Raw genomic sequence first — 16,604 nt, 5'->3', positions numbered from 1 at the left:
CTAGTGTACATAYGCCTCAGCCTTGGCAAGTTGGTCTGATGTGCAGGTGTACTTGTTCTTCTGCTAAAAAAGCCTGATCTTGTAGAAAAAGGYGTGGATACAAGTCTGTATATATCAAAGTAATAATCCACAATAAGGTTGTAAATTCTTGGTTAAAAGCTTTCCTTGTACACGTGGTCCTGCTGCACTGAGGTCCGTGAAAGCTGCCATCGCTGCGCGAAGAATGAAGTTCACGCTTGGGGCTTCCTGGGAGGCAGAGGCAAAACTGAGCTTAGTTCCCCTACGTGGGGTGAAGGAGAAAGGCAAGGGAAAGCCGTGAGAGGTGGGCTTGCTGCCCCGTCAGGAGGAAGCAGGGCGAGAGCGGGACCTGTCGGGGCTGCTCCTGGGAAGGACCCGGTGGTAGCTGCGGCGCGCGGGGAGAGCGAGCCCGTCCTCCTGGAGCTGGCGTGGGTGCCCCTCGGCCGCGGGGGACCTGCTCCTGGTCTGCCAGCTCCAGGTATCTGCTACGCTAGGCARCAGCCTGTTTAGCTTAAACTTGGAGCTGCTTTGCCTTTGCTTTTTTTTAAATATTCTTTTATTTATTTATTTATTTTAGGATTAAGAGGTCCTTCATTAATTGAGGCATAGTAYTTCATATCGGTAAAGATCATCTAATGTATTTCAAGCAAATTGATAAAGCCTGAAGCGTTAGTCAAAAAGCATTAGAATGATTTCTCCACTGATTTTTAAGCTCGAGTGCAGAGATAAAATCCAAAATTAGCTTAGAAATCTCTTATGCTATTATATCCCAGATTTTCCATTTAAAATATTTAGAATAATGTAAATATATTCACAGCACTGTATATTAGGCTTGTAGAAATTCATTTGCCGTAATACGGTTTTATTTAAAAAAAGAAAATGCCATTTTCTAATAAAAATATTGAAGGGCAATAAGTGTGGCAAAAGTTATATCCCAAAGAGACTCATCGTTTCCTATATTCTGTATTTGAAATGCAAACTGTAGTTGTAATACTGTACTTTGAGATTGCTCTAATAGTGACTTAGATTCTTTATACTAATTGTTTCTCTGTAATGTCTAGGTATTACAGGCACTGATGATATTTACATATCTTYGACATACAGAGTTAGGTGACTTAGTCCTGAATTCAGACTGCTTGGATAGATACAACAGTTGCTTAAAAAAGACTAAAAWTTTTCATTGCAATGTTTCCACTGGCCGTGTAAGGCTGATTTTCAGAATGATGCATCTGGTATCTTTACGACCGCAAAAGCGTATCACGCCTCTGTTAGGCAGCTAGCAGCAATGTATATGGTAAGTCTAAGCGCGTGTGTGAGTCACCTTTGCAGTGTGGTTATAGGAATGTAGATGTATTGCCAGGTGGTGGCATTTATACGAACACATCAGCTAAGCCCTTGGGTTTCACAGTGCCACCTGTGAATGGCCTATGACCAGTTTTGAAGGTCTTTAAACCGATTAATTGAGGCTTTAGGAGAAAAAAGGCCAAAGAAAAACCTGCTCACTCTCCGCTGTCACTTAGAATTTTTCTTCTGTRTCCTCTCTTCCTCCAATTTACATTTTCCAGAAGCCCAGATTAATATGCCAAAAATAGCCAGCTACAGAATGTAGGAACTTGCTYATACTACACGTGAGGGCAGACTCGAAGGGTGATCTACTGCTTCTCCAGGTAGGCAGAAGCGGCTAGGACTGAAGCTACGGCAGCATGCAATTCTGTCTACCCTGGTCAGCCTCCTAGGCAAGGTCTTGAGACCTGTGTCTTGCAAATTTGATGTACATTAGATCCCGTAGTGCTGTGTTTCTCAGTACTTCCAAACATAGATCTTAATTTGCGATTTAATTAGTACASATGTACTGAAACATGCTGCTGTGTTTATGGTATTCTGATTTGCATCTAGGTGGTGATGTCCAGCRTGGACATGTTTCATTTCCATAAAAGCAACCCTAGACCCTTGTAACTGTTGTATCCATCCGATTTTGAATAGGAAGGTGTCTTTGTTAGCAGCAGAAGCACAACTGAGGCAAGAATACAAACTTCYTTTCCTATCACGGCAGATGCACCTGTCCCTTACAAGGGGGGGGGGGGGGAAAGCACACTTTTTGTCATTACTTCAAATGCCTGCTCATTGCAGAGTAGTCTAGTGTGCTTGTTTCTCTTTGCTGATGGTGCYGGTACGCTGAACCAATGCAGCTATCCTGCTTCATCAAGATTACTAATCAGCCTTTAGAAAGTAGCTATTTTCAACTGCTGCCAAGGCTGAATTCAAATCAATGACTTGTAATGTTTTAATTGGTGATGCTGTCAATATTTGCAGCACTGTTTTCTGCTCTTTGGTGCTCTCAACTACTGCTTATGTCATTATAAAGAAGCGTGGTTTTAAAAATCTTCAAGACAAGTTTTAGGACGATGCATACRTTTTTTTCAAGCAGATAGATGGCTGGCAGGTGGAGAGTGTGTAACAAGGGTTAATTCTCAAAGGTATATTATTAATTTTACTTAACCAATAATCTTTTTTATCTGAGATATTTTAAAGGTGAATGTCTGTCTTCCCTCTGGAAAATCTCTAACCTCTTCGTTCAACTTCTCTCATCCTATTACACTGTTGTACCTGATACTATTATACTGCTTTTGTTTCATAGCGGCTTTTTTAAGCTGAAAATCCAAAAGCAATTGTTTTAAGCAACTGACAGAGATTGSTGGAGTCCATATTAGTACTTGCAAGCCTTTCTGCTTAAAAAATTGGCTGGAGCTTTGGATAGCTTAGAAATATATAAATCTCTACAGTGCCTCAAGAGCAAGGAAACACAGAATTTGGTTCCTTATGTGACAGCCCCAAGGTGCTGTTAGCAAATTAAGTATGCCAGTTTTCTCCTCACTTACTGACTCTTGGTGATATATCCAATGTGGTAGGACCTACTGTCTAGTGTGAGGGGAGGACCASATGAAAAAAAACCCCAGGCTGATTGAGAGAAAATAGAAATCTGAGCTTTCTGCCTTCTAATAATAGTTGATTTAAAAAAAATWAAAAAAAGCATTATGTTAATTTGCTCCAYAATAAACTGAAATCCTTGCTGAAGRAAAGATACAAAACATCATTTTTTCATTGTCTTGTGAGGTGTCCAAACTTGTACAGGAGCCAGAAAAGGGAAGAAACAGTGACTTGAAATTTGTAGTCTTTCACAATGATCCCACCAACTAATGCGTGCTCCAATAATCTGCATAAAGATGAGGTGAGCCGTGAATTTGCGAGCAGGATGCGGAGTCTCTTCTGGCTAGATGGCTGACAATTGCCCCGGTATGTTTTGGACTCAAGGAACTAAGAAGCAGGCTTTGAGCYGGCTCCAGTTTAGCATTCTTTGGGAGCTAGGCAGCTGTTTTTGTTTCATTTTTCTTTATAAAAGTTATTTTGATTTTGTGTAATCATAAGGGCCTCAGAACTGAATACTGTATTCATTTCATTAGCACAGAGAGATACAAACAACTGACTCTGCAGAAATACACGATGTGATTAATGAGATTAGAAAGGCTATGTTACAAATATATAATTAAATTATAGATTTCTAAATTGTTCTGATAACCACGGAAATACTGCAAAAGCTCTTTAAGGAAAGATAGAGACAGTCCTATACTAAAGCAGAAAAATATTAAGAAGTATATAAAAATCTGATTCTTTTCATACAAAAATCCAGTTTGGTTATCACTGTAGAACTATCATTTCTGATAATCATGGATGACCTTATCCATTTGCAAAGATATTTTAAAAAGACGGGTTGTTTGGTGTGAGTTAATTCCAATAGGAACCGGTTTACTATTAACTAAGCTCTTTACCGATTGAGAAATGAAAACTTGTGGATAGTAGTGAYTTTTGATATAGTTTAGATTTGTATGGCTACATAAATTGGAGGATTTCAAAAAAAATGCTACCAAATTGCATTAGTCCACTTTTTAAGAAAAAAAGGACAAAAATAAACATCTGCTTAAGACTGCAAAAAGGTTTATAGCAGAGATAAGACCAGAAGCTGGATTTTCTGTTTCCAAATTCTAAGTTCTTAACTATAGGAATATGATTTGAAGGACTAGTAGTAAAAATACAAATTTTATGCATATATATATATATATATGCACACACACATATAAATATACATGTGTAATATATGTTATATAAATATATGCAGAAACACATTCACATATATACACAAACACATCCTGTCTTTCTATTCATTATGATGGCTTTTTGATCAGAAAATACAGGATTAGTGTCGATAACTCAGTTTTACCCATCAAAGTTATTAATTTAGCATTTAAGGACTGCTTCTGGGGTTAGAGCACAACCAGTTGCACCAGTCAACTGCAGAAGAAGGACTTCAACTCACACATGTTCTTTTTCTTTATTCTTTTAATGGAGCATCCACAACAGTTCAACAGAGCTCAGAAATGTAGCTGAYGATTGATAGTTAAATCTCAAAAAAATTGCATAAGGGAAATGGAATGAAAAATTGGTTTCTTAATGTTGATGTGATACTGCAGCCATTATAAAGAAGGATGGCACTTGATGCTGTTATGCATATGGGTTTCTTAAGGCTCACAATAGATTGCAAAAACTTGCCCACAGTGCAGTGAAATCCAAACAGATTTCTGTGACACAGTTTAACGTTCATTAAACACGGGCTTTTTCTGGGAATGCAGGTGTATGTGTTGCTGCCGGCTGTGCTGCTTGCAGAAGCTCTCTCTGCAGACAGCTCGCTGATGGGCCAGCTGCAGTGGCCAAACGCCCTCTGTAAGAGTTTATGAAAACTTCCTACATCTTTCCAAAGATGTTTCAATCAATGGAAGACACAAAGCTTTAAATTGGAAGTCTCTTCAGTTTTCACTGCTTTTCAGACATTGATTTAAATCAGTTACCCATGGGAATGATAGTGAGTCCATTCAAATATACAAATATATGCTTATATATGTGCATACAGAAGTATGCATATATTATTGATATATTGATTTTACAGGGAGAAAATTATGGCCAAAATAAAATGTAGAATTAAGAAGGAGATCTCTGAAAACTGAAGAGTAGATTTTCCCCTCATTTTCTAGACAATTGCCAAGACAACCTGTTCAGCAATATTGCCCAAAGGAGAAATATTTAAGCATGTCAAATACAAACATAGATAACGGAGCATCTTCTGCTTTCTTTCTCTTTTCCTTGTAATGTGGGAAATGGCAAAATTCTCTTCCTAGGCAAACAAGGAGAAAAACAGGATTCTGCGTGGCGTTATTTTTGTTTTCCTGGAAGCGCATTTGTTACGGGTAGTGTCAGTTGCTTCAGACTTGCACGCAATGTCTGAACAGATTARTTCCTTTCCTTCCAAGCTGCACAGTGACAAGGCCAGGATATGGAAAGGAAACACGCAGCTTGCTGCAGAAGTTCGGCGCRGTTCTCAGCTGCGTGCCTTGAAAGAGGTGTCTCCAATTTAGAGCCATTTGCATCGTAATCAGACCAATGCAATTATAAGAGTTGGGGATGATTAGCAGTTAGGCATGAAGAAAATGTATGATATTTCCTGTCCCTTATTCCTGGCAAAACAGCGTTGATCATCTCCGAATTTAGACTTCACAGCAGTCTAAGAAAACTTTCTGGACTTTCCCAAGAATGTTCCAAGAAAATCTTTAAATTGAGAGTATTACTGGAGTTTCCAGGGAATCAAATCTCATTYGAAACTTGCATTGGTATGTGGCTACCCTTACTGATGTGACTGTATTTTCTTACGTGTGTGTGTATACATACATATATATGTATTTCCAGTCTATTTCACTGCCACTATCTCACCAGTGATGTAAACACTCAGTCTGTTACTTGTCCCCTACGAACAGCACTGGACATTGTTCTGGGGACTTAAGGGGGCTGGTTTTTCCACGCGTGGTCCCCCAGGCAAACCCTYCCCTCCTCCCCGCCCCCCGCGGCGCTTCGGGGCTGTCGGCACCTTCTCGCGTGGCGTTCGATGCCCGTGCGACGGGGTAAGTCTGGGCTCCCCCGCTCCCGGGAGGAGGCGTTTAGCGAGCGCTCTTGTCCGCAGAGCCAAACCTCCGTTCACACGGTGTAAATCGTGCTAATGGTCTGTGCCGCCACATCCGATTACCGGTTCGGGTATAAGAGGCKCTCCGCTCCCGACCTTGGGTCCCGTCTTGCACGCTTTCAAAGCGTCTTCCTCCTGCKAAAACCTCGTTCAGTGGGTCTTCTCTCTCCGGCCCTAGTATTCCCGGTGTGTTATACCCTTTCTCCCCTAGCTTGCTTACTTATTTACCAATTTATTCTTTCTGTAATTTACTTTTATGAACACCTCTAGAGAGGTTTTACATAAAAGCTGAARCTTTCATGTTTTTTGACTGCAACTTCATCTGCACTACTTCAGCCTCTTATTTAGGCTAGCTGTGCAGTAAGGTCAGCTTAGTAACTTTTGTCTACTTAGGAAGTTTACAGGCTATTTCTTAGTTCTGATAGAATGACATTTCCTTTGAATAGTCATATGTATACATGTGTGATTCACAAGTTACCTGGCAATTTTTTTTGTTTTGTTTTTTGGTTTTCTTTACCTCCTAGAAATTCTATGGACATGATATTTCCTCCAATATCAGCCAGAAAGGCTGGGGAGGGCAAGATACGAGGAGGCGGAAATGTTTGCACAACTGTTCCTTTGGTGAGGATAGAGTGGAATYGTTTCTCTCCACAGTTTTAATTTGTGTAGACCCATACCTTTAAACTGACTTTATAAGGAAGCTAGACATAATATAAGTTGTTATTTTTAGTTAAATAATGACAAGAGCATATAGATGCAAGTAACTGCATCTTTTATTATCCTATCTTTGAATAATGCTACCCATCTGAATACATCCTTAGCTTTTCTCCCCAAAGGTAACCTTATTATCTGTATTTTCAAGTTCCTAGAGCCTATCCTAATCTCTTTTTAATTTTAATTATTTGCAGCTCTAATTCATTAGTTTGCATTTTATACTTTCTTGGAGATCAATATTAAAATCACTGATAAGTTGTATAAAGCTAGATGATACCCACTACTGTTACATTAATGATTTTTATTATACTAAAATATTACAAATATTTTAAGTCTTTATAATATATTTCTAAAGTATAAAAAGATTGCAGACAAGTTCTGATTTGAAGTACTCGTMTTATGAAAAACACTTAACACTTTCCCTCTCTAACATTTCTTTAGAAAATCATCTCAAGAACTAGAAATATTCAGGCAGTTTCCTCAAATTCAACCCCTCTTTTCACTCCTCTCAAAGCCCTACCTGGCTGCTGACAACAAAAGTGGTAAATTTTTTCCAGTGAGATTTCACTTGTTCAGTTAAATATATAAATATAACTTTTGAGTTCAATTTAAAGAATCATGAATCCAGGATCCTACACTTGGAGATTGTGTGCTACAAGCCAGGATCRTCCTAGCAAACACTGCAAACTATCCAACCCCTTGCTCCTTATCTTTCTTTGCCCTTAGGGAGAGAGAAAAAAAAAAGACAATTTCAGCTTATTAAACAACAAAAAATCAAGTTATATTAAAAYTTACTGCATTTTGCTGGTTTTATATTATGTTAGTAGAGCTCTGCTGACTGCTGTGGATGCCTCTGGAAATGATTTCTGGCCTTTCCTATCTAAGAGACCTGGGTTCAGACGAAGGTGCAAGCAAGAGCAGCTAAGAAAATGAGGGAAATGAAGTCTGTTTCGTGAGAGGAGAGAAGAAAGTCTTGCCTTATTAGGCTAGCGGCATTGGACAGGTAAGGACTCTTTTCAGACCGTGATTTCTTTTCCAGTCCTACTGACTGGTGACATTAGGAGAATATCACTTCTGTTGAGACTGTCTGTATTTCTCCGGCAGCACAAAGCAGCCCTAAAGAACATTTTATCCTCCAAGGTTTATCCTCAGTCGTGCGAATGCAGCTTGCCGATGGCCTCCCAGATAATACTGGGTCTGAAGTACAGCGGAATTACTCACTTAGAGACAGCTGGTTAATACAGTGCTTATCACCCTTGTCCTTGATGTATATCTAACCGCTGTGGTCAAAATCTGTCTGTSCCGAGAATACCCCAACTGACCCTGAAAATGCTGGCAGTTAACACCAGCGTTCGAACAGGCAGGGAGCGAWGGCATCACCAAGTTAGCTCTCGTGGCCTATCCTTGAAAGCCATCTTTTCCCTGAAATTGTGCTGTGCRTCTCTAAGAACAGTCAGGAGTCTTTGCTTTCTCTCTAATTTGCCCCTTGATTTTTACGTCTCTGGATTAAGATGATGCTTCTGGCTGTGGCTTCATTTTTTTTTTTTGGTGGGGGGGAAGGAGAAGTAAATCAATCCTAATATAATAATAGGTCACATAATTATTATTCATTGTCTGCAGGCTTTGTTTTAGAGGCTTAGTGCTATTCATACATCAAAAGTTCCTTTCCWCAAGATTATGTCTAAAAATAAATTGCATAGTCAATAAAATTTTAAGGACCTAAAAAGGATGTATGAGTTAATCAATGCTAGTTTGGTTGCTGAAGTAATATTTTATGTACTGTGAGAGATTTCAACATATCACATTGGATGGCTGTAAGATGATGTGGCATTACAGGACAAAATATAGAATTAAAGTGCCTGTGTTATGCTCTCATTCACCTTAAAACTTCACGATAGAAGTATACTGTTGCTGGGGGGGGGAAACACTTTTTCCAGCTGAAATGTCCAAATGTTATTTCTTTTATAGAAGAAGAAATGAATTAAAGTAAGCCCAGTAAAATTTACAACAGTCTTTAGCGAAAATATACAAAAGGTCAGAGAAAGGAAATATTATCTCAGTTTAATGAATAAAGAACTAAAGCACAAAGAACAAGAGTAATTTCCCTACAATTACTCAGGAAGTCTATAACGAGGATGAGAATGACACCTGCAACTTATGAGACCTGAGACTTTGATTAACCACAGATAAAATCCCTTTTCAGATATTTTAAATGGAATTGTTTGTTGAAGTTCTCTGTGAGCCTGACATGAAAGCAGCTGTAGAAATAAAGTTTGTAATTAGGTAACTTTAAAAGCATCTCAGTGTGGCTCAGAGATACAGCCTGAAGGTGAATTTTCCCAGAAGAGAGTATTAGACATAAGCAGTGACTAATTGCCAGCTTGGGGGAGAAGGAGTTGTTTGCAGTGCAATATAAACACTGGCTTAGGGTCTTAGGACTGGGATGCTGGTGCAGGAAAACTCTGGAAAGCTGCATTGTTTCTGGGGAGGGTGACTCGGTGAAGAGTAAATGACTAGCTTTACAATTGTCGTGTTTATGTATTAGCACAGTGACTGCTCTCAAAGCACTGAGGTACCTGTCTAGTCAATAGAAAATACTTAATGTATTATAAGGAAAAAAGAAATCAGTGGCACATAGTTTACTTTTTGATTTTWTTCTTCCTGAACAGTAAAAAAAATCCTACAGATTCTTATGGGCTCTAAATTTTGAAAAAWTTTAAAAATAAGATTATTATGAAGCTTTCTGCTTCTAAATGCCCTGTGATGACTCAGACTGGCTAAACTTATGAGCCTCCCCTTTCGACTCTATTGATGACACACTGCAGTGGAATATATGAAGACAGACTCTTGGCAGGTGTTGACTGCAATATCAGCACAAAAGTCGTTGCCTGGCACTAATTTGAGAGTAGAAGAGTAGTTTCTCAAAAGAATATTTAAGCATTTCCTAGAGAGTGCAAATACAATTTGGTATCTCAGACACATACAATTTGGTGTTCTCCCAGGTTTCTTCAGGAGAATTCAGCAATTCATTTCAGTTAAATTCTAACTCACTTCATAAATGTATCAATGGCTAAAAATAGTAATTTGGACAGAAAATTGAAGTCCTCTGATAAGAGCCTCAACATTTGCTAAATTCCTGAGAGTTAACCCCAGCAATACTGTGTATTGCTTCTCTCTCTCTCTCTCTCTCTCTCTCTATATATATATATATATATATTTTTAAAAAAAGTTCTCATCTGAACTCAGCAAGAAGAGAAATAGTGTGTTTGCCTGCTGCTACACTCACGCTTGCAGAAGCYGAGCACTGCAGGCCGCTGAGGTGAGCGGTACCTGCATGGTGGTGCTGGGACCACRGCAGTACGAAGCGAAGAATTGTGTTGCTGAAATAGTGGGACCACCGGCTCCCTGGAATTAGATGCACAGCAATTCTCATAGCAAAACTAGATGCTTTATCCTAGGCCATGACCATACTCATCCTTTCTGTAGATAGTAGACCTTGATAGTACTAGCCCGGTTTTATCTCCTTTCCTACTATCCATCCAGAACACCCAGGCATGRACCTTTGTGGTAAGGGACATGGACAGCAGGTCCTTGGATTCTGTCCTCAAAGGTGAACTTCCACTTCAGCAGCCCTCCCGGCTGACAAATACTAATAATGAACAACAGGAAACAATCTTTCATGCGTTCTCTGTGTGTGTTTTTTTTTTTATGGTGACCGTACTATGAACATATACATTAATTCTAAAAAAATCTTGACTATGCTGTTAGGAAGATTATATTGGGATTGCAGGGGAGGGAAAGTGCATTTACTGCACAGTCTTGCAGACAACAGTCTTTTGTAGCAGTCCCACTTTCACTCCTGTTCACGAGGAGGAACAAAGCTKCTTTCCCACTATTCTTCATTAGCTTACGTGTGGACTCATATAGTGTGCACACAAGTTTCTAGATATAAGCTAGAAGGAAAGCAGCCTTCAGCGATAGCTCTTACAGAAAGACTCTAGAGTTGGAGATAGGTACTGCTGTAAGAATGTCTCAAGAGTTAATATATTTTTTTTGTAATGTTTACTTCATTAACTTTTTTCATTTTAATTTCCTGGTGTTTGTTTCAAAGAAACAAGAGGTTTTCTGATAGCTAATATCAGATGTATTTTTGAAAGTGGTTTGGTCTATCTGTCTTATGTCTCATTCAAATTAATGAAAGTTTCCTGCATATTAAAATTGCTACAGAAATAGGGTTTTAGGGTCACTTCACCACTTGCCTTTGCTATGTTAATTGTATATCAGAAGACTTAAAGTTAGGTAGGCATGCTAATGTTTAAGAGATTGGAAGGGTGAAGGCATATTAGTACAATCACCTTGAAGAAACTCTCCTTACATCTAAAAATGTTCATTCTTATATGCAGACGTGAAGTGGAAATTGGAGAATGTTCGATCTCTATTTCCAGTAGTGAACCAATTTATAAGCAATACTAATTAGCAAGTTTTGTCAGTGTTATTTTGCTTTCTCTGTATTAATAGCTTTTCTTTAGAATTATCACTTGTTCGTCTTCTCTTTAATTCTCCAGAGAGATGCTAGCACATTGACTCCCAGACATGCACAGACACGCATACGTTTACTGACTGCAGCACGGTCACCTTTTCCTATGCTAGGCATCACAAGTAAGTCACGAGATTTTTTTGCAGTGAAGCAAACTGAAAGTCAGACTATTTATGCTGAATTTTACAAATACATTGAATGTGAAGTCCGAAAGGATGACATACTTCTAGTTGAAAATCTTATTTKGAGTTTTTCTTTTGTTACCAAAGATAATTCCAGTAGCAAGAAATGAGGCAAATGTGAAGTGTGTCTGCCGAGCGTCTGACGCTTTGGAGTTCCAGGAAGAGTGCTCCTGAGTCAGGAAAAGTTGTGTGCTGAAACGCCTGGAGTTAGCAGCCAGTGCATCTTCTCAAAGAGAAAAGCTCGAGAAACCCATAGTCACTGTAAACATGGATTCTCCGCTGATTTTTCTATAATACCAGTTTCCCAAGTCTAGCTAGCCTTATGTGAAACTCCTCCTTCTGAATGCTCTAAGCTGTCTACTTGCAATATGATATTAATGCATGCTAGACAGCTGAGCAATGCTTAGTCAAACACTTAGATAAAATGCACAAAATATTTTTAGAAACAACAYTTGATAAAGGCAGGGATGGCTTTTCTAGCACCTATTATGTGGGGTGCATGAATATGTATGTTTGGACAAACAGGATTGTCTCCCTGTCTTTTGGCAGCGTTCATGACTAAGGACTGCAATCCCAGACAACTGTTCAAAACAGTCAGCAGCTCTGAATTTCTTTCATTGCAGAAGTTTCCTAACCAAGGTGGCTCAGGTACCCACAGAAAGGATATCATGACGCCATTGCACGGTGGTGTCGGTGGCGTGCCAGGATGTGCATGGYGTTCCTGCCTGGGAACTGGGCTCTGTGCAGGCGCGGAAAGCGGTATTTCTTATCTCTTTCAGAGAAAAGATAAGGACAGATTTTTAARCAACTCATGTTTTAGTAATACAAGCACAAAAGTACTAGGAGCTCAGTTATGTTGCCAATGCTGTTTTTGGTTATCTTTCCCGTGCACACTGAAGAGTGCTAGACCACCTCAAGATGCCCTCACAAGAAGAATGTGTTATGGTCTGTGTTTGGGCAACAAACAGCGGATCCCTTAGTCGCTGAAGTTTTTCCTGTGGTGGTGAAATGCCTTGGTTCCATCCTCACTTTCAAGTCAATGAAAAGCACTGAAGCAGAGGAATTAAAAAATGCAAATTATACATACTTATGTAGACATACATACACATATATATGTATAATTTGCCTTTTATGCATATGTATTATGTTTTTATAATGTTAAAAGAAACCTCTGCCAGTCTTACTGCTGAATTAACTGTGACCATGCTACACACGTGATGTCAGTAAGAAGCTCTGACTACCAGGAAGGTACTGTGTTAGCACAGACCCATGCAAGACATACTTTTAGCGTAATCTTATAAAGGTATCCTTGACCTCTGCACTTACAGAAAGGTTTTGTTATAGCTATAATAAATAACTATTGGGTTATGTATTAGTTAAATATCTATTTAAAATCAGGGGGAAAAGATTGTCCTGCTTTCACTTTTTGCTTTTCTCTTCCCATACATGTGGGCATTTTTTCATTATTTTACTTTACGTTTATGTTGCGATTCTAAAGTTCTCTGGTGATTTTGTCCCAAATAAATCTGCTTAGGCTTTATTTTCCTTCTAATCTGTTGGTTGAATTAAAGTAGTATTTAACGGTGTGTCTGTGTGTGTGTGTGTGTGTGTGTGTGCGCGCTAGGTCACATTTCTCATCAGTTAAACACTCACCTAGGATAAAATGGAAAGACATTACCCTATTTGAACAGATATTAAAATAAAATGTTTTTTCTGCATTTCTGTGCTCTACATTATGTATTTTTCTTCTAAAAAAGTATTTTCTTATTCTGTGTTGATAGAGGGATAAAAAAAAAAAAAACATGAATATAAAGGTTTGAGAATAAAAGGGCAAGCTTGAGCAGTTGACTTCCTGTTGCTGTTGACCTCTGAAATCACCAATAAACTAAACTCGCCTGATGCTGGTGAGTTATCTGAACTATACCTGAGTTTGCAAGGAACAGATTAAGGGTGGTTTCATTTCTAACTAAATTCCTACTTTTGTGTCTCAAACCTTTATATTCATGTTTTTTTTTTTTCCTAACTAAATTCCTACTTTTGTGTCTCTAGAAGGGCTTGGGCAGCCAACAGCCACAGCTGCCGCAGTCGTAGGTAACCTGAGTTTCCCTTCCAGAAGGACTCTGCAGTCACCTGCCGTTCACTAGACAGCRGTGACTACTGGCAATGTAGAGAAGTTTTTGCACGCTGCAGGTTCCTGCACAGCTACATCTATTTTAAGGGTTAGCATTGCACTGAGTTTTCTCCAACCCCCTTGCATGCTTCAGACCGACACTGAGCTCCAACGAGCATGCTGCAGGTGTTAGGCAAGTTTCCATGCTTGAAATTCTCCAGCTTTTATTTTCATTTTAATTTAGTAGCATATAGCTCAGAGATCCCTGGGTTAGCAAATGAGCCCACTCCCCTCTTGCAAGCGTACAGCCTGGCACCGCATTGCTTGCGAGCTATTGAGGCCTAATTAGGATACGACCTGCGTGTAATTTATGAGCTCAACCACGTTCTTGCAGTGACATGGCTTTGCTCTTCACTTGCTCTTCACAAGTACATTTAATACTTGTTATGCTGTTCTGTGTGAGCAGCTAAATCGAGCCGGTGATGATGTGCTGGGGGGTCTCTAGGGAGAAGTATGGCCTATGACCCTTACTACTTTGTGCAATAATATAGTTATTCTTTGACTTCAGGAATAAATCAGTCAGAAAATATGCTTTTCCAGCACTGAACCTTCAAAAGCCTTTTAAAACCCGCTTCAGATTAAACATAGATGTGTTTAGAAACGCCCTCCCTGATGTGGTGAACTACCACAGCGGTTAAGCTGATTGGAGGTGGAGCAGAGTTGGATAAAATATCTTAACTCTGCCTGATGTGGACCAACTGTAGAAAAATATTTTGAACAGATATCACTTGATTTTCAGTTACAGCAGAAAATATTACCTCATCTCTCACCATCAAAAATTCATCGTTATTCCTATTAGCATTTCTGCTGGCTCAATGGTGGACTCTACAACACTTTAGTATTTTTATCTCAGCTATAGTTTTGCTATGGAGGATTGAGGGGGTTGTTTCTTGAGTGGTAGAATAAATTCTGGACAAAAATCACTACATGAAGAAGACTGTATTGTGCTGAGGTTGTAGTGGCTACTCRGAGAAAAAGTGAAATTATTCTCTTTCTTGTTTGTATTACAATCAGTAAACTCAGACACTCCCCCCTCCTTATATGATTTCTAAAATAGGATTCAAAAGGTGACAGCGGGCATAAAATAAAGTATTCCAGCAGTGATTAATTCTAGTCAGAGTAATTTGACAAGTTATTACAGACAATGTATTAATTCTGTGCCTTATTTGTGTGTGTACACACACACACACACACACACACACACACACACACACAATTAAAGCTATTCATTCAGTATTTTCAATTAATTAATCTTTGCTTTCTTCTACAAGTATGTGCTTTCTGCTTTTGTTCTTGCTAACAGGCCAGGTAGACTAATATTAAATATGTATCTAGCCAGAGGTAGCTTATCATGTTACAAAGGGAGGACTTTGTTGGTAATATGTGGCCAGTTGCTTATGATCAAATCATAAAATGTACCTCTTGCTAAATAAAATATTCAAAGGGAATTAATTAGTTCAGTCTTTCAGTGAATACAAGTTATAGGTATATTAATTTGCTTTGAAGCTTTTCAATCAGCAGAGTCCTGAGAAGCTAGCCTTCTTTCGCATAAATCATGTTAAGGACATGTAAAATATTAATCAAAAGAAAATATACAGATGCACACCTACATATGTTCCCTGAAAAGGCTCATTTGGTATTTCTTCTTTAAAAATCTTTCATCATTTAATTACTGTTATTGTACAGATAAATCCAGGGAGATAGAATGAAGTGACAGAAGAATTTCTCTTGAGCAATGAGGAATGAATTGCCATACATGACATTTCATTTCTGAGTAGCTGAAGATAGTAATGGACAAGCTCCTGGCTCAGGCATTAATCTTCGCAGCAATATCCATAAATGAAATGTCATGCCTAACAACTCCTCCTTTATTGGTATTTCATCTTAGCTTTCCCTGATTAAAATTAATATCTATACATGTAGGTATAAAAATGGAGATATTAAGATGTGCGTATTGCAGATGGTCAGATGTTATACTTCCGTGTGGAGTGCTCAATTTGACAGTGGAAATAGACAAACAGCAGCAAAAAAAAGTCGGAACACCTGTTCTTTAAAAACATGACAACCTGCCAGAATTTCATCTTGGGATGTATTTAAGATTATGACATAGATAACCAGAAATTATTCTGCACTGGAACAGCAAATTAAAATGCAGAAGTCAGTGARGCCACAGGATGTTGAATTTAAGACYAAATATATARCAGTGTACTCAACGTGTATATATTTGGATGCTAATGCTGGGCAGAAGTCTAAGTCAAATCCATAGGAGAACTTGTCATCTTCAGTAACTGAGCGTCCTCAGCTACAGTTGACCATGGGGACCAGAAGCTTGTCTGAATGTATGCGTTATGAAAGCAATACTAGAAATACTATTCTGATGAAACAGAACTTAGAGGAGTCTTGCATTTATACTGATTCTGAATAAATTTCTGCAGTTTACTAACCTAAAAAAACCCCAATCACTGACATTTTAGCAACTGARTTTAGGTTCCTTTGATTCCTTTGACTTTTAATGGGAAATGTGGTTTGGAAAACCTTTAATTTGTGTGAATCAACCATGTTGAATTTATGTTTGTGGTATGTGATTTATGTTCATCATCTTGTACAGGAACTAGGTGGCTACACTGTACAGTACGTTTGCTGGGTTCAAAGTGAACACAAGGAAGCAGGTTTTCCTGAAGCATGTCTAGGCTGCAGCATTTCTGGTAGCAAAATGCTATGGAGGATGGGAAAATTCATGAAAGAAAAATTTGTTGAGAACAATTAAATACAAAAAAACCTAACCAACCAAACAAAAAAACCCCACACATCACCTGAAGCTCAAGAGGTTCCTTAGCTGCAGATCAGTTCAGGTYGAATGGTATTCCTGGCAGATGCTTGTCCTGTCCTCGTATGCTTCCTTGGCATCCTCCCTTGCCA

Source organism: Rhea americana, unplaced genomic scaffold (genome assembly GCF_003343005.1).
Source record: "Rhea americana isolate MKP2758 unplaced genomic scaffold, rheAme1 scaffold_12, whole genome shotgun sequence".
In the NCBI taxonomy this organism is placed as follows: Eukaryota; Metazoa; Chordata; class Aves; order Rheiformes; family Rheidae; genus Rhea; species Rhea americana.
Note: the sequence above shows the minus strand (reverse complement) of the source record.